Below are 27,427 nucleotides of genomic sequence, written 5' to 3'. Positions count from 1 at the left end.
GGCACAGTTCTGACAGTGGTTCAGCTGCAGGCCATATTTAGCCCCAGCCTCTGCCCTCCAGGGCCACTGGTTAAGATTCAACAAGCAATTCACAGATGCTGTGTTTATAGTTGCCTCAAAAGGCCACACCAGAAACCGATGCTAGCTGCCTCCAGTGTGAGTCTACACACTGCCCAGCAAGGCACACCTGACTCACCAAGGATACACCTGGATGTGGCTTGGGTGGGGCCTGAGTTGGGGGAGGTGGGGTTTCAGGGAATCCTCTGGGCAGAGTGACCTCTGTTATACAGTTTGATGACATCACAGCTATGGCGGTGCTGTGTCCCACCACTGGGAGGGCTCAACAGAGAACAATGGATACCACCGGCACTTCTGTACCAAGCAAGTCTCATCCAAACCCTCACTCCGACAATATCTTCCTGTAAGTCCCTGGTGCCTGCTGCTTGCAGCCAAATGGGCACTGGTGCTCAGAGTGAGCAGGTCTGTCACCGCGAAAATTCACTTGCAGACGCAGCTCCTTTAAGAGGCTTCTGCTGCTGTTGCTGCCACAGCCTCCATCTCACTCAGCTGCTTGGGACCAAGCAGTCCCACGTCCTTGCTCTGACCTACCTTCTGTCGTTGCAGGGTGCTTTCTTGGTTTCTCCCTAGTTGTATGGCTTATTCATCTAGATCCCAGGTAATTTTTCCTTGTTGCTGCTCCTCATTTCCATCACAACTTTGATTTGGTCGCCAGAGGGATGAACAGAGCCTCTGTCATCTATGCCATTTTCTTCTCCTCTCAAAGGCTATATTTTTGTTAAGAGAAAACAATACACAAAACACAGATGCAGCTAGTTGTTTTTCCCCCAGATCGTTTTTCATTAGGAAAAAGATTTGTGGAGGAGTGGAGGCTGAGAACTAAATTGTGAACCAAAGATATTCCTGTGTAACTGTAGCTCTATAAGAGAGCAGGGCTAAAATTGCCCATTTCTTCTGAGTGTTGCACAAAACTGACAACCTAGATCTTCATTTACTACTTATGCCTAGAAACACAGCCCGAAGGTTTGAATAAGAACTCAAAGGAAGAGTAAAGTGACAGAGACACAATATCCAGGGAATAAGGAGAGAGGAAGGACCAAATAACCTCCAGGCAGCAGGCCAAGTATTGGTAGCTAATGACTCTATAGCTCTCCCCTCAGCCTTTATTAGACTCATGATGTTGTTAAAATGATCAGGGGTACTCTCACTGAGTTGCCCTTTCCTATGCAGAGGCATTTCAGAGCTGTGCTGGGAAATCAGGAGCTGTAGGGACAAAGTGACAGTTGTAGCTTCGTTAATCACTCAGCCCACTCAGGAGAAATCACCAGATGACTGGCAAGTCTGTCTCCTCACTCCCTATCCCCCTACACCCTCAACTTCAGAACTTAAGGGGTGGATGATTGGGTGGATGCATGTCAAGGGGAGCTGAAACAGATCATTCGTTTTCTGTACTTTTTATTTTTGATTCCAGAAAAAGTATGCTTACCTTGCCAGTGAAACAAACAAGGATTAAAAGAGCTGAGCCAGACGTCCTTCTTGTGTGCGTTCCGTCTTTAAAAATATGTGTTTGTATTCATTTCATTTGACATAGAAATGGACCCACTTGAGATGGCTACCGCTGAATCCGGCCTGGTGCGAGGAATTGGCTTCCACAGTTTTTTAACTTTGGAATGTAAAGGCAGGAGAATGAACCCTACTGTCATAGAGGCACATCAAATCTTTGCCCCTCAAGGCTATTTCCACTTTCTCAGTGAAATAGTACAGCAGAAGCAAATGGAAATGCGTTTTGTTAGCAAAGGGAGATTGATGACATCTTAAACTCTATTTGCAGATTTGTAATATTCTCCTGAAAATTTCTGTACTCAGAGTAAAAATATAGTTTCCTTTGCTTTGACCTGTTTTCATAGAATTGTAGAAGGTCATGGCTGGAAGAAAGGTTGGATATCAAACAATTCCCTCATTTACAACTGAGGAAACCAAGGCCTGGAGAGGTCAAGCCTCAGGTCACTGAGCTAATTAGTAGGCCTTGAGAGAAAATGAGTAGTTGCTTTTTTTTTTTTTTTTTTTGGCAGGGGGTGCGGGGGGGATGGTCCTAGGGGCTCCACTTTGTGAGCACACATTATGAGTGCTTATACGTGGTGATACAAGAACTTTTTAGTAGAAAAGGGAATATTTGAAATATGTAGCCAATTCTCTCCCTGCCAAAATACTTAAAAAACAACATCAATGAGCTAGGACATCTGTCTATCATTGAGAATTTGGGAGGCAAATATTTTCACAGAACCTAAGTGTTTAAACAAACAGGAGTAGCGAATATGGTCTCAACTTTAGCTGAGCCATTAAAACTTGAACAAGGAAGCAAGGGAAAGTAAAAATAGAAGGTAGTTAGGAAATACAGGGTCCAGGATTTGTGAATAGATTACATTGAAAATGAAATTAATGCAGACTCAGGTTTTTTAAAAAAGATATGATTACTTTAGAAACTTCTGCACCATCATCATTGGCTTCTAGAATAGTGTATAAACCTACATTTCTTCTTTGGTATGTAAGTTTGTGGTGAGGAATTTGCAGACCTGGCTTAGAGGATTGGGGAACCTGAGCTGGGGAGAACCCTGCTCCTCCTGCAGCACTGGGGTGAACTCAGACTTGTCAAGAAGCACAAGTTGGATCTAGAGGCGCTCAAATCTATTCAAGCCAAGACTTGAATAGGTAAGCAAGGTCGTGGGTATAGGTGGGGAAAATGCAATAGGAGAGCAAGCATGACAAGGATCAGACCATTAAAAGTCAGACAAGATAATTGGGTGAGGCTAGAGCTGTAACAGAAGGGTCTAGGCCTAGATTTGCTTCTTGTCCTATGTTTGTGTGGGGCAAATGGGAAAGGGCTAGATGAGGGAAGGTAGATGGGACTCTTGGCTTTGAGTCTTTAGGAACTTTTCAGGTAAGAGGTAGGATACGGGGAGGGTCTTCCATCTCAAAGTGATCCTCAGATGCCCTACCAGAAAATGTGCCATGAGCTCAGGGTAACCAAGAGGGCTTGCCCCAGGACTAATGGAAATGGAAGTCCTTGTGATAACCAATGTCCTCTAACTTGGGTTCTGATCCTACAGATATTAAAATAGACCCTCTCCTTTTTTAGAGAAAATCTGTGGTCTTTATAGAAAGAGGGGCAGAATTCATCACTATCCCTTTCGAAACACTCCTGCCTAGATATGGGAGAAACTTCTCCTCTAAAAATTTCAAACAAGTGACAAACTTAGTCTTCTGGCTTATAAGGAATATGTGATAGCCCACATGATTGACTTAAGGATCTTCCTTTAAAAAGAGCTTCCCCAGACCAGGCAATTGTTACTGAATTCCAATATTAGAGACTCATTCTTCAGCATGGATTGTAGCCCTAACAGTGCAGCTTGCTTAAATACTACTGGAAACACTGAATTAAGTCATAGTGACTTCAGTGTGATTTAATTCAGGAGTTCAGAGACTCAGGGCCTTCTGACTCCTCTGGGTCAGGATGAGCAGGAAAGGAAAACTGAGAGGTTAGCAGCAAGGAGCAATGTTTTGAGAGGGGAGAAGGTGAGGTTTACTTATTTTCCATTATTGCAGAGGGGAGTCCTGGGAAACAGTGTTGCTTGTCTGGTTCTAATAAAACACAGAAGAGCATGAGTAGACTTGGTGGACATCCAAATCTGTAGGTGAATATCCTATGTGTCCAGAAAAAGGCACAGAAGAAGGAAGCCTGTCCTTACTATGGGTTGTAATTTCGTAAACGGAAGCACTGTGTATTTACTCAGTCATCCACAATTCCACTGTGCTTCCATAATCAATATTTCACTTCTTCCTCAGAATATTGCAATGGAGTAGGAGAGTACTGTGATAGCAGATCTTACAAAAGATGAAAGGCGGTGGCTCAGAGAGGTTAACAGGTTTTCCTTATGTCATAATGTCTGAGGTGGTCTACTGACTGCCTCAGTGGATTCCTGGGAGACTCAAGGATGAAACTGGTGGTAGTAGTGGTAATTATATGATCTATAAACTCTCTGGAATGGTAAAGATTATGTTTTGTATGTGCGTACGTGAATTTTTATTGAAGAGATTTTCACTGCATTCTAGAGGTGCTTCTTGAACCACAAAAGTTTAAGACTTACAGGCTTTTCAGTGCATAACCAGAGTAGTAAGGAAAAAAAAATTGCCAGGCATAACCCTTTTGGTAAGATATTGGGTCCCACAAGTGAAGTGGGGAGTTCAAGCCGGGGAGTCACAGTTCCTTTGCTCCCAGCATTGCTCTTCCTCAGGCAGCAGGCTGTGTCACTATGTGGATACCTACTTTCCATTTTCATTTCTTATTCAGAAGGCCCTCCATATGCTCACAGGCCTGTCTTGTACAATACCAGCATTTTGTCACTTCTAAGCCTAACTTTAAGAAAACCAGATTTAGGGCAGAACTGTAAAACAGAGGAGCTCAGCCCCACATTTCAAATTTCCCAGACCTTTGCTGCCAACCTGGGATCTTCAGAAAGAGGAAAGAGGGAAGATCAAAAACACTGAGGGTCCCAAACCACATGCGGATGGCGGGGAAGCAGGGTTTGGGTGGCGGTGGGGGTGGCAGTCAAACACTCCTCAAACAGCCCCATGAGGACCCAAGATTACTGGGGGTGAAGACGGTCAGATAATCACAGCAGAGGTGACACCACAATGCTTACTTACTACTGGAAGAAATTGGAAAGAAACCTTCACGCCAGTAAGAAAGAGCAGGAGAGCAACTTCCCTGTGCTTAGGAAAACGACGATCATGGCTAAGTAGCTGGACAGTGCCCTCAGTTAAAATAGCAGCCTTAGTTGCTTCACTGACTTGAAATTGACATCAGGATAGGTTTCCTGCGTGGGTCAGCAGAGCAAGTCAGGGAATGATTTTGAACTACAGCGGCGGAGGGATAAATTGCCGCTTCTCAAGTGCGAAATTTTGCAGCTGGCCTTGGACCTGTAGGGCTCAGGTACAGAGGGCGGATTGGGACACACTGTCCTTTGCCCTTACCCTCCACAGGCAGAAGCTGACTCTGCAGGAGTGAAGGTCATAGAGATGGGTGGCTGGGTCAGAAATGCCCCTTCTGCGGTCAAGATGCAGGGCTCACCTGGCGTCTGAGAGAGTGGAGGTCTCCTTACTGCGCAGATGTATGTCCTTGGTGAATCCGCTTGTTGTGGAGCACAAGGGAATTTAGGAGGGCCATCTGTTCCTCCAATCTCTCTCTCTCGGCTGCTATTTGGGCAACTTTTTTTCTTCAGGGGATTTCAGTCTCAATGTAGTTTTGAATTCAGTCTTGAAGAATGATTTTTAAGCTGGAATGGGAGACAGCATCATCACAGCATTTTATTGAGCATGGATTCTTATGATGCACTGAAATCTACTACCAGACTAAGTGCTTCCTCAGGGCTTGAAGACTTCTTTGTAGGTACCACCCCTCTGTAGAAACGATTAGAATCAGTCAGGAAACAAATTTCATTTGTCCGGATTACGGCTCAAAGAAAAATTGCCCAATTGTCCACAGTTGCCGGCAGAAGTCGATCTTCAAAAAGTTTGCATTTCTTCTGCATAAACAATGGATGTTATATAGTTTAACTCCCCTATATCAATTCTCCTATATTAATATCAAAGGGTATTCCAAACTTCTGAGTGCATTTATTGATGCTGAAAAGCAAAAAGGACTTGCTGTGGAAGTGGGACTTGCTGTGGAAGACTTCGACATCAAAGTGATTTTCTCTACTATCCTCGGAATAAAAGGAACACAAAGAAACCCTGAAGCATTTCTTGTCTAAATTCTGTCAAAATCTCAGTTGCCATCTGAGAACAGAGAAGGTAAATTGTTGTGGAATGGTTGGTTTCCCTGTATATTTGGAGACAGTCTTCTGGAGACTATTTCAGAAGATTTCATCTGTCTACCCTTATTACCTGCAAGTGGAACAGAGACTAATACAGCCATAATTGGAACTTGGCTTCAGAAAATTTGTGACTGTTATTTCAGTCCCTTACCTATCGATACATCTAATCTTCCCTGGATGGCTGCTGTGTGTATTACATGCAAATGGGCCATTATTTGGCTGTTACTGAATATCTGTGGTCTGTACCCCCTAGCTCTTGAAGTCTGCATATTTCTTATGTCATACATTCAAAGGATACAAAAACTTTATGGGACAGTGTCCACAAAACACCTGGGGACGTTACCCAGGAGAAAGTTGACTTAGTCATGGATTGCCTTTATTCACATTTTCATAGGCATTTCAAAATTCATTTATCAGCCACAATATTGGTTTGTGTTTCAACATCTGTAGCTTCGACACTTACTGACGGAAAAATAAAGATTTTGTGTCATGAATATTTTATTGGGGTGTTGGAATATTTGAAAGAACTGGCAATTTTTCAAACTGAGTGTGGCCTTGTGGGTTACTAAAAGGTATGGATTATATACCTATTTCTCTTGATTACCTGCCTAATTGTTCTGCTGAGGAACTGCAGAGGAAATGGGCCTCTACCTCTGTATCAGTTTTGCTCATGGTCACTTTGGAGTTGCCCAGATGGAAACCAAGAAGGATCTAGAACAAAGAAGGTGGTAGTGGATGAACCATGGCTAGGTGCTTGTGTAATAGTCATGATGATCTTGGATGCCAGTCTTAGAGAATGCTGAGTTGTTTATTTGGTGGTCATTTTTCTAAAAAAAAAAAAAATATGTAATGTTTATTATGTTAAACTTTAGGATTCAAATAAGATACTGTTAATATCTGATTCAGGTATTAAAAATCTTTAATCTGTTTAAAGCATTCTACACTTGCATTCAGAGAGAATTTCTGTCCTCTAAAGATATTTTGATTCTATCATTTTGCTGTAGAGAGCTAGAATTAAAAAAATTCCCTCCAAGGAAATTAAAAATTAATACGCATTTTAAACCGCTAATATGCTCCTGTTTTTAATACTGTTCAATTCTTATTGCAGTATTGAATTAAATATTCACCTTTAAAATAAAAAAACATATATTTAAAAATCATTTAAATTATAAATATGGGGATAGGGCAATTCTTTACTTTGCAAAATAATGCAAAGTATTTTTTCAAAAAAGTTCCATTTATAACATATTAATTTTCAGTTTTGTTATGATGCCTGCAAGTTACCTAGAAATAATTGAGAAAAAAGAGTGTGATACTCTGTGTTTGTTACTTTAGCTTAGGTCAACCCCAAGTGCTAATCAAGAATGCCTATTATGGAGGTGGCCAGACACAGTTATTTCAGAAGATCAGACACATCTTTTACAAGGCCCCTTATTCAACTACTATTGCTTTGTTAATTTTTATATTAGGTATCAACAATGAGGTTTTGTTAATGAAAATAGTGTCTTGTTAATTAGTTCTTATTGGTGAAATTAAAATAATCTAAGATATGTAAATTAGAGCTTAAAGGTGTTCCTTTCCTGAATGAACAGGGCCTAAGAATCCACTCAAACATGGGCCTCTCTTTGGGGATATTTTCTTAACTTGAGCCTTAGTTGGTCCTATTTCCAGTAATTGGTTTAAGAAATGAAATAGTATCCATTACAGTGTTCTGAATCTTGCCCGGGAATATTGCTACGTCTGCTGAGCAAACCTTTTATAAGACATATTTGCATTACCTAAAGGAACAGAGTACTGGGATTTCATCACATTTAGAGAACTGAGTGATTAACTGTTCTGAGCCTGCTTTGTTAATAAATGTTTATCAAATAAATGTCTGTATGTATATGAGAATTTGGCCTGAGACTTTCTTTCATTATGACTTGCTAACAAGGTTTCAGAGGAAAGCTAATTATTGTCCACTCAAGTGTCCTTAAAGGCTACTATGATTTACCAAACAAACCAAACTCTAATAAAAATTGTCCATGACCAAACCGAATTAAGTAATTTGCAATAATCCTGTTTTTCGGAGTGTTGCTAATTGTATATATGATGTAGAATTTATCTATGTGGATTCTGAATATTTTAATTACTTCAGAAAATAGTGTTAGGGAAAAAAGGCTACTATAGAAGAGGATTTGGTGAGACCAAGAAAGGATAGAAAGACAAGTACAAGATGAAAACTTAGAGGAGGTCTTCAGAGTATAGATGAAATTCTGCTTTAAAGCATTGGGAGAGGGGGTCTGGACAGATGTAGACTTTATCTTTGGATGGAATGAATGGAAACATTGGACAAAATCATTATCCCTGTCCCTGCTCCCAGTAGATAAGTTAGAGAAAGTGATGACTTCATTATTTCCAGAAACGCTTAAGTGTACCTTGAGAAAAGTTCTCACTGGATTATAGGTAGGACATGACCACAATATTTCCAGAAATTTTCTACTTCCATTTTCAGAAATTTGTTTGAGAACTGTCCTTGTTTTACTTGTCTCATAATGTTGGCATTGAACACATCTTTGTAGGTCCCCTGAGTTTTGTTTTTAGCAAAGTCAAGTAATAAATGCTTATTTAATGTCTATTGTGATTATAGTAGGCACTTAGGGGGATAACAGAGAAATATTAGACTCATTTTTTACCTCAATAACTGGTTTGGCATGTTTATTTCACAGACATTGAATAACTAGTAACCCATTTTATGCATTTTTATGTTCATTACTATTATTATGGTTTAGAGAAAGAGGATATCAGTGTAGGTAGACAAGACTTTAAGGAGAAGATGGGATTTGAGCTGAAGCTATAGTTTTAAAACATAAATATTTGATTTGATGGAGAAAGGAGGCTCTTTGAGAAAGAGCCAAGGAGCTGGGCATGGGGAAGTGGGAAAGCAAATTCTCTACATCAATGCAAACATGCTCCCCATAAACATGAGGGCCTGAGAGACAAGGGGCCCTATTCCCCACTCTCTGTGGCCAGTCTTGACTAAATTACATTGTGTCAAGCAGGCATCTGGTCAGTGATTTATGTAGCACCTTTGTGGAGGGAGCATCTTATGCCTACACCATTAAATCGAAAAAAGTGAAAGATATAACAACAAAAAATGTTAGGATATGAGATGGTTCACCCACAGGCCAAGATTAACCTGCAAGTCTATGTGATGGTGGGCTAGTGAATTAACAGACTCGAAATCATAAAGGAAGGGGATTGAAAATAAGAATTAGCTTTGGTGGGACAAGGATGACTGATGGGTTCTATTTAGAGTAAGTAGGAAGGACTTCCCAGGCCCTCAGCTAGGCAGCCCCCAGAGACTGGGTGGTTCTAAGTGAACAGATTTCACTAGTCCACTTCCCAACCCAGTACACAGAAAAAGGCTATTATCAGCACATAAACAGATCATGCTAATTTTGAATACCTTGCTTTCATTGAAATCAAACACAATTAACTTATTATTTTAACTACCCAGTGGAGTTCATGGTGGAATTTTAAAAAACAAGAGAAAAAAATATGACAACTTCAGAGAGTTCAAAGAACAGTCAGACAATTTTATCAGCACAATTGTTTAAGAAGTTACTGTTATTTGAAAGAATTAGGAGTAGGAAGGTCCTCAGAGAGCATCCGTCCGCCCTCCTCATTTACAGAGGAGGATGAGAGGTCGGAGACTAAAGAGACTTGCCCTGGTTATTTGGCTGTTAAGAACAGAGTCAATGTTAGGACAAGACCACAAAGATTTTACGTTTAAGTCCCATGCTCTTTTAACAAAATTTGTCAGCAAATTATGAGCATTCAATTAACCTTATAGTATTTTTAATTTATTGTGATATAATCCACAAAATATAAAATTTATTCATTTAAAATATACAGACCAATGGCCTCTAATATGTTCACAGAGTTGTGCATTCATCAGCACTATCAATTTTATGTTATTTTCATTACCCTAAAAAGAAACTCCAACATTCCTTAGCTCTCAGCTCCAAATACCCCCATTTGGACATTTCTTGATTTTCTATGGAGAAATTTCTATTCAGGTACTTTGCCACCTCAGTCCTAGGAAACTGCCAATCTACTTTCTCTCATTCTCTTCTCTTCTCTTCTCTTCTCTTCTCTTCTCTTCTCTTCTCTTCTCTTCTCTTCTCTTCTCTTCTCTTCTCTTCTCTTCTCTTCTCTCTCTCTCTTTCTCTCTCTCTCTCTTTCAATTCTGGACGTTTAATAAAACAAAGTCATAAAATATTGGTCTTTTGCAACTGGCTTCTTTACCTTAGTATGTTTTCAAGGTTCATCCATGTTGCACCATGTATCTTTACAGTCACATGCCCCTTAATGATGGGGATACATTCTGAGAAATGTATCATGAGGGAATTTTGTGGCTGTGCAAACAACATAGAGAATACTTACACGAATCTAGATGATGTAGCCTCCTACACACCTAGGTTATATGGTATAGCACTGTCATATATGTGGCCCATTGTTGACTGAAATATCATCATTCGGTGTACTGCTGTACTTAATTTCTTTTTATTTCTGAATAATATTCCATTTTATGGCTATATTACATTTTATTTATCCATTCATCAGTTGTTGAACATTAGGCTGTTTTCCCTTTTTGGCTATTATGAATAATGATGCTATACACATTCATATACAAGTTTTCGTGTGGACAAATGTTTTCATTTCTCTTGGGTATATATCTAAGAGTGGAATTGCTGACTCCTATGGTAAATTTATGTTTAACTGTTTAAGGAACTGCTAGACTAAAGCAGATGTACCATTTTACATTTCCATTAGCAGTGTATGAGGGTTCTAACATTTCTACATTCTCACCAACAGTTGTTTTTATTTGTCTTTTTTTATTATAGCCATACTACTAGATGTGTGGTAGTATCACATTGCGATTTTGATTTGTATTTCTCTGATAGCTAGCGATGTTGAACATTTTTACATGTGCTTGTTGGCCATTTTTACATCTTTGGAGAAAGGTGTATTCAGATTCTTGCCCACTTTTAATTGGGTTATTAGTCTTGAGTTGTAATAGTTCCCTATATATTCTAGAAACAAGGCCCTAATCAGATATACGATGTACAAAACTTTTCTCCCATTCTGTAGGTTGTACTTTTAATTTCTTGATGGTATTCCTTTACCTCAGCCAATTCTGAATGTAAGTTTTAAATTTTTATAACTTATAGCTTCTAAAAAGTGAATTTTTTTCTCTGCCTTTGGATTATTTATAAATAGACCTTAATATACATGTAATCATAAAATACTTGCTATAAGACATCTGTGGATTGATCTGTATAAGGCAGTTTCAATTTGATATAAAAGATAGTAAAAATAGATAGAAGCAGTAGTATTAGAAGAAACAGCAAAAAAGTAGGGTATGATACCAAAAGACATTGTGTGAAGGGCTCTTATAGTCTTGAGCATCTAGGAATCACCCCAGTTACCTAATACCAAAAGGCCCCTGTTTAGTGTCACCATGAGAAGAAATAACATCTTTAAGAAATAACATAGTCCTTATATAGATAAGGACAATCATAAGGGATTATTGTTTATGATTTTTATATCCTCCTATTTTGAATAATAGAAGCCCCATAGCAATAACTTTATTAACGAAGCCAGGTGTCCAGTTACTTTATTGTCCACATATAGCACAGGATTTTTGATAGACATATGTGTATTTGTGTATGGATAAGCATTTTTATTACACAGGTTGTTATCATTATAGCATAAATAGAATGAAATTATCTTTTTTCCTTGTTATTTTCCTTGTCTTGATTCCTTCAGCTCCCTCAATTCTGCCACTTCCCATCTAAACACAGGAATATACTAATCAGGGAAATATGCACTGCTGTTTAGTAAAGGGGTCAAATCCATTTGGAAGGAATTCCAGGCTCACCCTGCTAACAATGGCAGGAAGCTGGGTCCTCAGAGCTGGCTGCAGCCAGAAGCTGTTGAGCGATAGATTGTTGAAAGAGCCAGCCCTGGGGTGTGCTGCTTTGGCTTGCTTTGTGTTTGGAATGCTGCGATTGTTCCAGACACAATGAGGGATCTGTCTGTCCACACAGGACAAGTTGTAATTACAGGAACAGAAACTAAGTTTCTGCTCTTAATTGCTAATGCTTCCATAGCAGTCTATACACACTGCTTCCAATTTGTACTCTGGGCAAGTAGGATTTTTATTTAATGTTTTTGGTGATTAGAGGAGTTGACCACATACCTTATACCCACTTTATCCATGTGCAGGTGAAGCCACGATCCCATCTGGACTACGTGTCTTACTGATTTTGATGACTAATACCAGTAGGTGGCGTTGTCTGTGTTGAGAGGGCAGGGTATTGAAAGTCTCTTTGTCTTTGGTGTCCTAAAACCTTGATTTGTAGTGATCAAAACATCCTGTAGAGGTCTCCTTGTGTATTTCACTTAGGAACCATTTCCTAATTAGGAAAGAGTTGAAATCTGGCCTGGCCATCATGTTCTGGAAAAGACAGCTACAACAGATGAGAATTTGTAGCCAAACATAATCACCAAGTAGATATTCTTTTATTGTGAACTAGGATTTTTGTCTCTTTGTCTATTAGAAAGCACATTAGGAAAATTCACCACTTTGGATAACTTATGACATTATGTTCATTCATTCGACAAATGTTATTTGAAGGGCTACCATATTTCAGGTACTGTATTAGGAATGGGCTGAAAAGTAACCTAAGAAAACGTCCACTCATGAGCTTACAATCTCAGTAAGGACCAAAGCATGTTAATGAATAAGGCTTTGTGTAGTATCACGATAGAGTTACCACGTTTCATGACCTACAGATAAGAGTGATAAAGGACATTCACATTCTCAGAAATAACCAAAAACCTTTTTTCACATATCAGTACCCAGAATTGAGATGTCAACCAATACTAAACCAGTCACTGCTAAGGCAGATGGGCTGACCCTTAGACCAGTCAGACCCACCCAGGGAGATGAGGGAAAGGACACTTTCCTCGAGGCACAAAGAAGGGAGTTATGGATACTTGAATAAAACCCAGGCTCTGTTTGAAAGGAGACAGAGGAATGATGCTGGGAGACAACTAATAATATCTGCTGACCTTCGACTGACATGTCAAAGAGCTCACTCTGGCAGCAGTGTGAAGAATGAAGTGGCAAGGGCAGATAGAAAATGGAGAAACAGTGAGGAGGTGCTACATGCTTTGGGGAGAGACAATTAGGCCTTGGACTGAAGTGACAGTTACCAATGGGAAGAGGGAGTTTCTGGAGCTGTGAAGAAGGACAAGTTATAATAGTGATTCTTAAATGTTTTGGGGAAAATAAACTCCTTTGAGAATCTGAGTTCTGTTTTAAATCAAATGTTAAGTTTGCTGATTTGTTCCATTTTAGCATCAGTGTGACCTTGATGGTAGAGAAGCTGGGCTGGTAAGCCTTTTGTATGGGCCACAGTTCTTGTTTTTGGGTCGGTACCAGTGATCTCAAACTACATCATAGGGGATGGAGATATAAAGAATGAGAAGCAGCATTTATCAGGGGCTGACTACTTGTATCAGATTCTGAGGCCCACCAAGCAGTTGGGGGAAACCGACATTAGGTAACACTGTTCAACATCCTTCCCTTGGAAAATAGCAGCTGCAGAGTTTGATCTTGAGTTTGTCTGAATCTCAGTCTCTAGTAGCCTCCTACCATATTTGGTCCAAATGTGAATGACTGTGATTACCAATTTTTTTTCTTTCCTGGAATTCTTTGGTGGCCTCTGTTTGTGCAGCTGAAGGAGACACTCATGACTTCATTCCTGACAGTTTTAGGAGATGATAGCAGAGCATTCAAGGAATAACATCAAGTGACTTTCCTCAAGGCCATTTCCTGTCCATGATCTCTGCAAAGATCACATTCTTTAAGGATTGTGGGGGTCGGAAACAGCCCCTATTCTGTCAGACAAGAGATGCCTGGGGCAGCTGTAATAGGCAGAGGAGTGTATGTATCTACATCCTCTGTGACTTGTTTTGTGGTGAACACACACCCCACACACTTGGTTAAAAACAAACCAGGTCTGCTAGGCTGCATGACTCATGCTTGAACTGAAGTCTTCACTCTGAGTCAATAATTCACATTTTAAAGCCAAGTACTGAGCTCAACAGCTCCCCGGGTTATACCACCTGGAATAACTCTGTATTAATTTGTATTATTAGAAACAAAGCTTTTTAGGTTCGTGAAGCAAGACATTCATAAGTGGACTATTAGGGCCTCTGTCCCTTTTTCTATTCAGGTCTTACATGAAAATGAGTGCAGTTGTAGGTGCTAAGAGAAGGCAGACTGGTAAAGCGAAGAGATGATGAGGTTTGGAGTCAGAAGTCCTGGTTTCACGTGTTGGTTCTGTCCTTTATTATCACAATATGGTGGGTAATTTGCCCATATGAGCGTTAGTCTATCACCTTTGAAATGGACATAATCTCACTATATTGAATAGTGTTCATGAGATTTGAAGACAGTGTATACAAAGTACCTGGGCACATAGTAGATGCTCAACAGCACTTGCATTAGTATTCGCTTTGCTGCATGCCCTTTGTTTAGCTGAGTTATTGTGTTTTTTTCTTTCCTTACCCCTTCATTTTACATTAAGTGCTTTATTTATTTCTTTTAAGGAGAAAGACATCCAATCTGAGTGATGTACATTATACATACTCGTGGGTGATTTATGCTTCTCCTATCACCTTTGTATTTTTCATCATCCCACAGGAAGATGTTGGCAGAGCAAGCATGGTGGTGAGGGAGAAGCAGAAAGAGAAAAATCAGGAGACCTCACATCCATCTATTTATCCATCCAGCCATCCATTATCTGCTTATCTGCTTATCTATTATCTCTCTCTCTCTCTCTCTCTCTCTCTCTCTCTCTCTCTCATCATCATCATCATCTATCATCTCTCTATCTATTTATACCTACCTATCATCTGTCATTTATCTAGCTCTATATATCTGTCTATCTAACAATTTTTCACCTATTTTTCTCTGGTTCTGCTCTAACTTTATAATGGCCCATGAAAAAGTCACTTAAATTCTTGGTGCCTCTGTTTATTTGTCTGTAAAAAGAGGGGTTTGAACTAAAAGGTCTTTCAGAGACTTTAGGCTCTTGCTGGTCTGTTTCCAGGGGCTCTTCTCTCTGAAATACTGACTTAAATTCTGGCTATAAGCAAGCCAGTGCATGAAACACTACCACTTTTCTAAGTCTTGTAGATGTTTTTCTGCACTGGCTAATACTTAGTACCAAATCTCCTGAGGGTAGCAAAATTGAGGCCTGCACACTAACACCTTTAATGTAATTGTTCGTCTGGAGTACAAGGCAACAGGCCTTGTCTCCACTAATCAATCCACACATTTCCAGAAAAATAACTTTTTCTCCTTGCTATTCATACACATGGCTTGTACATGTGAAGATTTTTTAACACAGTTGATTTTTAAGGGGGTAGATTACTCTGAAACATAATTTGCATTAATTATGTCAGCTAGTTAAAATTGGTATCAAAGTCTTGTTTTTCTCAAACAGGATTGCATGATAGGTTAAGAAGTACAACTCCAGTTCATAAAACATCAGAGGGATTAACTGGGTCTATTTATGTTCTACCCAAGGGTGTGGAATGTGAGACTTTTCTCAAAGTGAAAATCTGACCAACTGGATTTGGTTTACCTGGGCCAAATGTTAACATTGGAAAAATTGTTTATACCTTCTTAGAATCCTAGTATATTAGAGAGGGAAGGGGCCTAAGGATCTGCAGGCAATTCTTTCTCTTCTCTCACTTCTTTTAGCACAAAAGTGAACTATTCATAAAATATATGAACACTTTCAATGAAAGAAAGACACCTTTGCAGAAAAACAAATTGCCCCAAGCAATGGAGTATCTCAAAAGGGAATTTTTTTTCCAATAAAAGAATAAGGAATTTAAATTCTACATATTCTTAGAAATTTACCAAATTAGTTGTGTTTAGGGTTTTTAACATCTCATTTGTTAGAGACAGTTTCTGTGAATTTTGAAGTCAGCATGAATTTTGCCAGCAGATGGCACTAAATGTTTTCTTTAGAAAAATAACAGTGTGAAGGAAATTCTCTTTTGCATCCTCTCTGCTAGTAAATAGCATTTTAAGGGCGTGTTGTGGTTCATTCATCCAAATTCAGGAAACATGCCTTTCTTATTTAATGACTCTTTGCAGTTCAGGGCGAGTTGTTTCCTTGAAGTTTGTTGAAAGGAAACTATGGTAAAATTAAAGACTTGAAAGCTTTATTAGAGTTTTGCGGAACAATCAAAATCCAGTTTGTCAGCCCGCAAACCATCCCAACAGCCCCATCTAGGCTTGCAAGTACACAGGATGCTGAAACAAAGGAGGGAGAGATGGATGGTTTTATTTTCCCTTTTTATCACTTGCTGCTCAATCTAATTTTTTTTTTTTTTTTTTTTACCCATCCTAAACCAGTTTTTGCGGTCTGGTTAAAATCTTGTCCTATTTAGGAAAGAGCATATCCCAATGTGAACTTGTTGATCCAGGCCTTGTTTTGGAGGGGCCCACTTAAAACTTCAGATGTATGTTATAAAGGGGATAGTGTTTTTCTGCCTCTGCTCACAGTTAACAGAAGAAAGTACTACCATACTAAAGGTCCTAAAAATATTGTCAGATTTATACCAAATTTTAATTCTTATAAGACTTTTAAAACATAAAAAGTTATATCATTAATTTATTCATTTATTCATTTGACACATTTGTTGACTGTCCACCATGCCAGGTATTGTACTTAGGAGCCAAGGATACAGTGATGAAGAGAAACACGTGGTTCCAGATCTTGAGGTGCTTGTTGTCTAGTGGAAGAACCAGATACTAATCAGGTCATCCTTGTGAATATACAACAACAAACTGAAAAAGTATTTTGAAGGAAAGCAACACTGTTCCATGATGTTGTTGAACCAAAGAAGTTGATTCCTAGATTCAAGGGGAGATGAGAACAGTCAGGTTTTGCCAAAGAAGTGACCCTGCCTGGGGCTGAGATTTGAAGGAAAAGAAGGAATTAAATAGGTGAAGGGATGGGAAGAAGTAGGAAGAATGTTCAGACCAGGGAATATCAAGTTCAAATATCTTGGGAAGGGAGAGAGAATGGGGAGTTTAAGATATTAAGATGCAGGTGGGGAAGGAACTCAGTGTTCTCAGGCCAGATGTGAAAAGACTAATCAGAAAAGGAGGAAGAGGATGCTAACGGAGGCAAGGGGTAGCGGAGCTAAGAGTGGGTTGAGGGTTGGGAAAACTGGAGGTCTCTAAATCTTCCCATACCTCCCCATTTCAGGTCTCTTCTAATCGACATTCTTACACATACACGAAAATCATCATGATAATATGAATTCAACTGGTAGTGTAGTTTGATAACTTCAGATCAAACTCTGCCTTTGGTTTCCAGCTACCTCAGCCCCATTCTTTTGACATAGTCATAGATATCCTTGGTTACAGTCCACTACTTATGCTTTTCATCTGTCTTTCAATGTCAGTGTCCTGACTGTATCCCTTTGACCCTTTTCTTTTCTGTGCACACACCAGACTTCTAGCCAGCATTTACATCTTTTACCTGAAACTTTCTCTGATCTCCAGAGCTGTTTAGCTCATGCACAGCAGATTAAAAGGACAGGAAAGTAGCACTCTTGGCAGCAGCACTCAACTAGCAACTGGTGGGAATTGGTGTACAAACTCTCCAGCTGCCTTGTCCCTTGAGGTGAGATGATTCTGATATATATCTCACTTTCTTTCCTAGAGTACACTCATGGGCTTACACTCCAGTTGCCCATGGTGGTAACTGGCTTGGTAATTAATCCATTGTTTGGCTTCTTTCTCTTCCATTTCACTTTCCCACTCTCCTGCTGGTTTTCTTGTGATTGCATCCCAAATAAACTACTTTCACTTAAATCCTTGTCTCAGAGTCTGTTTCCAGGCAAATTCAAACTAAGATAGAACCTTGTTGGAAAAATCCCAAGTAAGTTATAGATGGATAAAGATTTAGGTTGTGAAAATGGGTAGGGAACAAGACGCACTAAAGAATAAGATATACTGCCATTATTAATTCACAGGAAGATCTGGCTGGATGCGCATGCTGAACCCAACATCTTCTAGACCATGCATTATCAACAGGGTGATATCGCCTCCCTTGAAGGAGGAAACATGCATACATCATATTCTTTATGTATAAAGCATGGGTATACATATAGTACATAAGCAGATATATGGTGTATCTGTTGCCTTAAAATTTAGTAAAAGGGAAATATAGGGGAAAATGTCTAAAACATCTCCTTAGGAAAGCAATATTGATAAAAACATTGAGAAACACAGCTCAAGACACTACTGCCATGACTGCTACTTTGCTAATGATGCTGCCTTGAATTTTATTGAACATCTCTCATTTAAAGATCATAGTCTATTGGGAATATCTAATTGGCAGAACAAAGGTTACATATGTCACATAGCTGTAAGGGTCGAGAAAGGGGATATCTGCCTTCTTCACCTTCTGAGTCAAGCTTTCCACAAAATAATCCTCCTCCTCTCAAATCTGAAGGTGGTCTAAATATAGTGCAGCCTCCGAATGATAACTGTTCACCTCTAAACTATTGTGGACCTTGAGGAGTTTGAGGGCTCCATCTTGGAAACTTGCGGTACTACTTCCTTCCAAAATATAGAATTTACTCAGATGTACTTGTGGGGAGACATTGAGTACATCTTGGATTGTAAAACATCAAATATGTCTTGAATTATAACCAGGCATTTATAAACTGTTCATCTGAGTAGCTTTTAAAATGGATGACAGTCTAGTTTGGTGTTCTTGACTGAAACATGTAAAATAAAAGAGTTGTGCTTTTTGATGTTCCCTTGAATTCTCACTTTTACGTGTAGTTATATATACATTTGGGGAGGAATTGGAACTTAGAATTACTAATTATCCAGCCAGATATGCCCTCAAGGCAGGGGGAAAGATCACACTACTAAGGAGATCTCAACATCACCACGGCCAGCAGTGGGGCCACAAGCAAGTCTCAGGCATTAAACTAAAGAATTTTAGGGTCTCTTCTATTTCTACCATTTTATATATCAAGGGAGATAGAAAGAGAGGGTGGAGGAAAAGAAGAGTAAAGGGAAGGAGAGACACAAAATTTATTGTGATCTTTCATTTCATGGCTCTTTAGTTCTTCTAATAATACCAAAGGGAAGACTTCACTATTTTAATTGCATGATGAGGAAGTGGAAGTTCGGAGAGGTTAAGTCACTTGCCCAAGTTCACCCAGAAATGAAACAGCACTTAAACCAGGATCTGCTCTGAAAGTCATGTACTTTCCACCATACCACACTGTTCCATGTCATAGGGGAAATATAGAGTCAGCAACAGAATGACTCTATCCCTTAAGGTGTTTTATCTTCCCCTTATTGTGGGTACCCTCTTTTTGATTCCTGGGTGTCTCCCATGTTGCTCAGATCCTAAGTTACGTCATCCTGGTATGCATGTCCTGACCAGTGCCTTACATTCATGTTCTTTCCTTCTCTATTTTCAGGATTCCTTGATCCTAATAAAATGTAATTTGGAGACTGTGGAATGCACTGAATGAACTACGTAGGCTCTCATGATTGAGTGCGGATAGTTTGCTAGTCTGGTAAATATATATGTTAATTGGAGAAAGATAAAGCAGCAAAAGGTCTTTCTGCCTTAAAGCTGTGGAGTGAATTAGATGTTACTTTCAACTCAATCTCTTTAAAGCATACATCCATTTGGACTCTGAGTATAGGACTAAATACCACTAATTCACAGTACAATAGTCCCCCCATTATCCACAATTTTGTTTTCTATGGTTTCAGTTATGTGCAGTCAACTGCAGTCTAAAAACATTAAATGGAAAATTCAGGAACTAAACAGTTCATAAGTCTGTCCAGAACATCTGTGCTGTAGACACCCTCCACCTGTCAGTCATTTAGTAGCTGTCTTTGTTATCAAACTGGTTATCAAGGTATTGCAGTGCTTGTGTTCAAGGAGCCCTTATTTTACTTGATATTGGCCCCACAGTGCAAGAATAATGATGTAGTAATTTGGATATGCCAAAAAGAAGCCATAAAGTGCTTCATTTAAATGAAAAGGTTTGTACGTTTAAGAAAAACATTGTATATACAGAATAGGATTCAATACTATCTGCAGTCTCAAACGTTCACTGGGGCCTTGAAACATATCCCTTGAGGATGGGGGCCATTACTATAGATATTTGCTTCTAGTAGAGCAACAAAAACCCTGGTCTATGAACTGGGAAATTGGTCCTAGCTCCAGCTCTAACAGGAAAGAGAGTGTGGGGCAGAGCAATAAGAAAAGGAAAAAGAAAGGTTCTGAGCAGGCCTCTTAGTTACAAATCACCCCCGTGAGGGGCCACAAGGTCTACCCCAGCCTAGGGTTATTCATCAAGCTTATGTGTATGTTGCCCTTAGTGGAGATTAGAACACAAACTGAATTAAAATTTTGGAAATTGGATTAGAAACAGATGACCAGTTACGATTTCTGAAATGCTGTGATTGCTTTTGCTCAACATTCAAAGAGTGTAATTATTAAAGTTGCCCTGTGGTAATTCAGAGGCTATGTGTTCTGGTGGGGAAAACACTGTATTGGGAGTGAGAGGACCTGGGTTTGGGCCCTGGTCTTCAGCATATCAGGTAATCTCTCCAAGCTTCTTCCTTCCCACCTTTCCTCCCCATCTTATTTTCTTTTAAATCAACTTTATTGAGGCAAAATTTACATACAATAAAATGCACCCATTTTAAGTGTATAGTCCGTAGGTTTTGATAATTGTATATATTCACCATAATACATACAACTTTTCCATCGGCCCCAAAATTTAACTTTCACCCCTTTGTAGTCACTCTTCCCTCACTCGCCAGCACTAGATAACAACTAACTCATCCGCTGTCATTCTAAATTAGTTTAGCCTGTTTTAGAATGTTGCATAAATAGAATTATACAGTATGTATTCTTTTACATCTGGCTTATTTCACTCAGCATGTTTTTGAGATTCATTTATGCTGTTGTATCAAGAGTTATTCCTTTTTATTGCTGTGTTATATTTCATTATATAAATATTCCTCAATTTGTTTACTCACTTATTGATGGACATTTGGTGTTGTCTCTTATAAACAAAGCCATTATAAACATTTGTGTAACAGTCTTACTGGTGGTATATGTGTTCATTTCTCTTGGGCATAAACCTGGGAGAGAAATTGTTGGGTCTTCTGGTAAATATATTTAAACATAAAAGATGACCAAACTTTCCCATGTTATATGAGCATTCTGATTGCTTCATATTCTGGCCAACAATTGGTTATTGTTGATAGTTTAAATTGTTGCCATTTCAATGCATGTGAAGTGATTTGTGAAGTGTACTGTGATTTTAATTTTAATATTCTCAGTGACTCACTGTATTATTTATGTTATTGACCATTTATATATATTCTTTTTTGAAACATCTGTTCATATGTTTTAACCTTTTTAAAACTGGGTTGTTTTCTTATTATTTAGCTGTACATAAGTCTTTGTTAAGATATATAGAATGCTAACAGTTTGTTCAGTTTGATGTGTTTCTCAAGTAGTTGAAGTTTTAATTTGGATAAAATCCAATTTATCAATTTTGATTTTTAGAGTTAGTGATTTTTCTGCCTTGTCTAAGAGATGTTTGCCTATGCCAAGGTCATGATGATGTTCTCGCATAATTTCTTCCAGTAGTTTTAAAGATTTAAACTTTTACATTCCGGTCTATTGTGCATTTCAAGTAAATTTTTTATATAATGAAAGATAAGATTTAGGTTAATTTTTTTCCATGGGAATACTAGTTCCAGTTCTATTTTAAAAACACTCTTTCCCCCATTGTTACATAATTGCTTTTATTGAAAACCAGTTTACCATATATATGTGGGTATGATTTTTAACTATTTTATTTATTTATGTTTGTCTTTCCTTACACCAATACCACATTTTCTTAATTATAATAGCTTTATATTAAAATCAGGTAATATAAATCCTCTGTTCTTTTTCAAAGTTCATTTGGTGACTATATGACCTTTGAATATCCATGTAAATTTTAAAATTAACTTGTCAATTTATTCAAAAAGTCCTACTGAAATTTCATTGAAATTGTGTTGAGGTTATAGATAAATCAGGGATCATTTATATCTTAACCATACCATTCTATAAATAGAAATGTCTCTCCATTTATTTAGATTTTATTTACTTTCTCTTAGTACTCTTTTGTAGTTTTCAATGTACAGATTTCACATATATTTTGTTAAATTTATCCCCAAGTACATACAATTAATTTTTATATACCTTATATTCTGTGACCTTGCTAAGTTTACCTATTTGTTTTAGTTGTGTATTTATAGATTTCATAGACCTATAATCTATAATCCTTGGAATCTATAAAATTTCTACACACATAATAATGTCAGCCATGAACAGTTTTTCTTCATCCTTTCTAATACATATATCTTTCATTTACTTGTCTTACTTTATTATACTGGCTACAATTTCCAATCTAACACTGAATAGAATTGGTAGAGGATTATTCCTGCCTCTTTCCTGATCTTGGTGAAAAATTATTTAGCATGCCACCATTATGTATGATCATGTTAGGTTTAGCTTTTTCATGGATGCCCTTTATCAGATTGAGGAAGACATTGGTAGTTTCCTAGGTTACTGGCAGTTTTGATCCAGAAAGGAAGTGAATTTTGTTAAATGTTTTTTTTTTTTTCTGTATCTATTGAAACAGTTATGTGTTTCCTTTCAGTCTGTTAACATGGCAAGTTACATTTAGTAAATTTTGAATGTTAAACTGCCCTTGCATTCCTAAGATAAACCCCTCTTGGTCATGATATATTTTTTTGACATATTGTTAAATTTGATTTGCTATTTCTTAAAAAAATTATCTTATGTTATGAAGGGCATTGGTCTGTAGTTTTCATTTCCTGTATTTTCTTTTTCTGATTTTGGTTACAGAATAATGCTGGCCCCACAAAATGAGTTGGGAAATATTTTCTCTTTCTCTATTTTCTGAAATGTTTTAATGTGGAAGAATTTTTTTAAATACATATTAATTTCTTTGTTCGATATAGGGCAATAATGGTTATCTAATTATTTTTGAGTATTTAATGTTTATGATTTTCAAGAAATTTGTCTATTTTGCCTCTGCTATCAAATTTGACATAAAATCATTCATAATATTTCCTTATCTGTAGGATCTTTAGCAATATCTGCCTTCGCATTCTTTATATTGGTAATTTACATCTTCTCTCTCTAGTTCAAGGTTATCAATTTTATTTTGAAAGAACTTTTGGGTTTTATTGTTTTTTTTTAATTGCTTATCATTTTTCTTTTATGTTATTTATGCTTTATTTTTACTTTTCCTTCCTCCTACTTCTTTTAGGTATAATTTGCTTTTCTAAGTTATTAAAGTTGAAGTGTAGATCGTTAATTTAAGATTTTTTTTCTAATATAAACATTCAGATGTGTATTTCCCTTCAAGTACTATTTTAGCTGCACAAGTTTTGATATTTGTGTTTTCATTATAATTGTTAAAATATTTTCTAATTTCTCTTTTAGGTTCTGAGAAATTTTATAATTTGTTCTTTAATTACCAAATATTTGGGTGTTGTCCAGATGTCTTTTGTTATTGATATCTAATTTAATCCTGTCATACTCAGAGGACATTCTTAGTATGATTTTAATCCTTTTACATTTATTGATATATACATTATGGTCCAGCATATCGTGTGACTTGTTGAAAGTTCAACATGTACTAAAAAAGGATGTGCATTCTCTAGTTGTTAGGTCTAGTGTTCTATAACTGTTAAGTCAAAACGGTTAATCATGTTTTCTAAGACACTGATTTTGGGGGATGTATGCATAGTAGTTTTATCCATTAATGAGAAAGAATAGGTTTCTTTGTAATATGTTTCCAAAACCATGTATTATCTTTGAATTCTCATATTTATTTGCTCTGATTTCCAATATGGTACGTGTTGAAATTTAAGTATAGATTTATCTATTTCTCCTTTCAAATCTGTCAGGGTTTGCTTCATATATTTTGAATCACTGAGATTAGTTGAATATAAATTTAAAATTGTTATGTCTTCTGAACGTATTGTCCCTTTAATCATTTTGAAATATTTCATTTTATATTTGGTAATATTACTTGTCCTAAAATCTATTTTTCTGATATTAATACAGCCACTTTATTATTTAAAATTAGTGTTTTCATGACATATTCTTTTCCTACTTTTAATGTATCTGCATCTTTAGGGTAAATTATTTTCCATAAATTTAAAATAGGTGGGTGTTTCTTTGTTATTCATTGTGACAATCTCTGTCTCTCCGTTGAGGTGCTTAGACTATATACGTTTAATGTAATTATTTATATGCTTTGGTTTACCACCTTGATATCTGTTTCCTCAATGTCTTATGTGTTATTTTCTCCATTTCCTCTTTTCCTGACCTCTCTTGGATACATGACTTTCTAGTTTCCATTTCACTTCGTCTGTAGGTTTATTAGCTATATCTCTTTGCTTTTCATTTTGAGAAGTTGCTCTAGGACTTATGGCATACATCTTAAGATCATAGCAGTCTACATTTAAATACTACTGTCACTTCACTTATAATATATAAATTTTAATTACATTTACTCACATATTTACCATTTGTGACATTCTTCATATCCTTGTATAGAATTGAGTTTCCATCTATTAGTATTTTGCTTCTGTCTAAAGAATTTTCTTTAACATTTCCAGTGGTGCTGAATGTTGCTGATAAATTCTCTCAGCCTTTGCGCTATTGATAAAAGTTTTATTTTACCGTCATATTTGAAGGGTATTTCTTCTGGTTGTAAAATTCTATGTTGATGGTTTTTTCTTTATTTCCATACTTTAAAGATTTCTTTCAACGTCTTCTGGCTCACATTGTTGCTGACAAAAAGTCAGTAATAATTCTTATATTTGTTCTCTGTATATAATGTGTTACATATTCCATTGGGCTTCTTTGAAGGCTTATTTTTCTCACTGGATTTTGAGCAATTCAGTTATTACATACTTTGGTATGACTTTCATTTGTTAATCCTACCTGAGATTCATTGAGATTCTTGAATCTGTTAGTTTTCAGTTTCCATCTAAAAAAATTAGAAATTTTTTATCCATTATAACTTTAAATATTATTTCCGCTTCCTCTTTTTATTTTCTAGGGCTCCCACTATACATATGTTAGATTGTTTAATATTATCCCATAAGCCACTAGGCTCTATTAATTTTCTTTTTTAATCTTTTCTTTCAGTGCTTTAGTTTGGATATTATCTGTACATATGTTTTCAATGTAACCGACCATTGTTCAATTTGCTCTTAATCTCATCAAGTGGGTTTAAAATGTTTTTATATAGAGAGACAGAACTTTTCCACACCAGTTGTAAATCAACTCTGTGCTACACAAACACAGATATGACTTTCTATGTTAGGGTTTCTATGCAGAAACCTTTTAATAAATGGCAACTGAATTACAAGTTAGTGTTCAATCAATCTTAAGCATACATAAGAGATCTTGATAGTCCTACACCTGGCCCTGGTCTTACATTAGGGGTAAATTGAAGTAATAGTAGCTCACCACAGGAATTTGAATTCTCTAGATGTCTATTCTATTTTGACTTTTCATCAGTTTGGTTCCTCCTTCGTACATATACTTTTTACACATATATAAATATTCCAAATTTGAAAAATTACATTATATTTATACATTTGCATTATGTTTAGATGATGTTGAGCATTCAGTGATCTGGTTCTTAGGTTTTTTTTTTTTGCAAAATGTTTCCAAAATTGTTTATTATCTTTGAATTTTCATATTTATTTATTCTGATTTCCAATATGGTATGTGTAAAAATACTCTGGAAAAAAAACTATGCTACTCTCTATATAATAAAGCTTTGATGAATAATATACCATGTTCTAATTTTGAAAGTAAAATATAACATTATTATTGAAAATATTCTGAATTTATTTTATTCATGGGCATAACTACTTTGTCTTTATAAGTATCTGTTCAAAAGCATTTTTACTTTTTACATTTACTTTTAACCAATGTATTCATAAAGTAGAAAAAAATGTTCTGTCATGAAAAAAGTTCATCATATAAATGTATGTAATTTTTATGGTTACTAAAATAAAAATGTAGACTTTGGAAATTACATATTTTTCAAAATTACATATTTCTGTAAATTTATCGTCGTTGAAATAATTCTTGAATATAAAATAATATTTTGTTCACTTAATTACAATAAATAATTTTATAAAATATGACGGTAAAGGCTTTCATTGATATTATACAATAAGAATATAATGGATAAATCTAAAGAAATACTCATAAAAAGTAAATTATAAGTTCTTAGCAGATGATACCAATAAAACCATAAAAATGTTTAGAAAAAGCAGGATTTGAAATGACTCACAAATATGTGTAATGATGTGCTACTCTTGGACATAATTATTCAAACACTATCCTTTGTTGCATAAATATGTACTGCTTAGCATCATTTATTATAATTTTAATTTCATATTTTTACAATTTTAATTTAAACACTTGTCAACATTGGATTATATTTTATTATTTAGAGATGAATATATCTCTAACTTTTAAAACTTTCATTAATTACTTGAGTCTAAATCACATAGCAGAGGAGAAAAAATAATCATTAGGTATCTTAAATGTTTTCATAAGATGTAACTATTTCTATTAAAGTTGGAGAAAAAAACTTAAACAGGAATATAACACGTTGACATAATTTAGAATTATCTGACTTATTTTATTAAATAATTTTATTAAATATCCTTTCTGTTTTCTAAACTTGGTTGTTGGGGGACTTCAGTGAAAGAGGAAACTATGCATATTATCCTGTTGAATAAAATAAAAATGTTTAAAATCATATTATTTTTATAAATGAACTTGAGATATTTGGTACTTAGGTTTTAGTGACAAATATATATTAAATCATCAATTATTTTAGAGAAGAAAGTGTTTTTTAACTTCCCTACATATTATTTCTTAATGTAGAAAAAACTGAAATCTATCATGACAAATATTAATATTTATATATTTAAAATATATAAATATCACGATATTGAAGAATAGCTTTTCATACTGTTACCAAAAATCTTGCTTGTGGGAATTAGGGTGTTGATTTTATACCCAGATATAGATTAAATCTGATACCTAAAATGAAATTAAAGGCTAAATGGCACAGAATTCCTAAAATGTGGAGTTTTTAACTTTATAAACTACCAAACATACGAATGACTATCAATTGCCTTTTATATATAAAATCTATAAAAATAGATCTCATTAAAAAAAATAAGTCCTCCTATTTGCAATTAGGATAAAACATTAAGACATAGGTAAGCCATTAAACATTTGATTAATAAAATTTATGCTTCGTCTCGCTCA

At 36.5% G+C, this 27,427-nt stretch overlaps 1 pseudogene; it reads left to right on the top strand.

Moving 5' to 3' along the window:
* Window positions 1-5,391: 5,391 nt before the first annotated feature.
* LOC107497198 lies at window positions 5,392-6,460 on the top strand (annotated as a pseudogene).
* Window positions 6,461-27,427: the final 20,967 nt, after the last annotated feature.

The sequence above is a fragment of the Rousettus aegyptiacus genome, unplaced genomic scaffold (assembly GCF_014176215.1).
Source record: "Rousettus aegyptiacus isolate mRouAeg1 unplaced genomic scaffold, mRouAeg1.p scaffold_m13_p_1, whole genome shotgun sequence".
Lineage (NCBI taxonomy): Eukaryota > Metazoa > Chordata > Mammalia > Chiroptera > Pteropodidae > Rousettus > Rousettus aegyptiacus.
The sequence above is the reverse complement of the archived record's forward strand: the minus strand, read 5'-3'. Positions and strand labels throughout refer to the sequence as shown.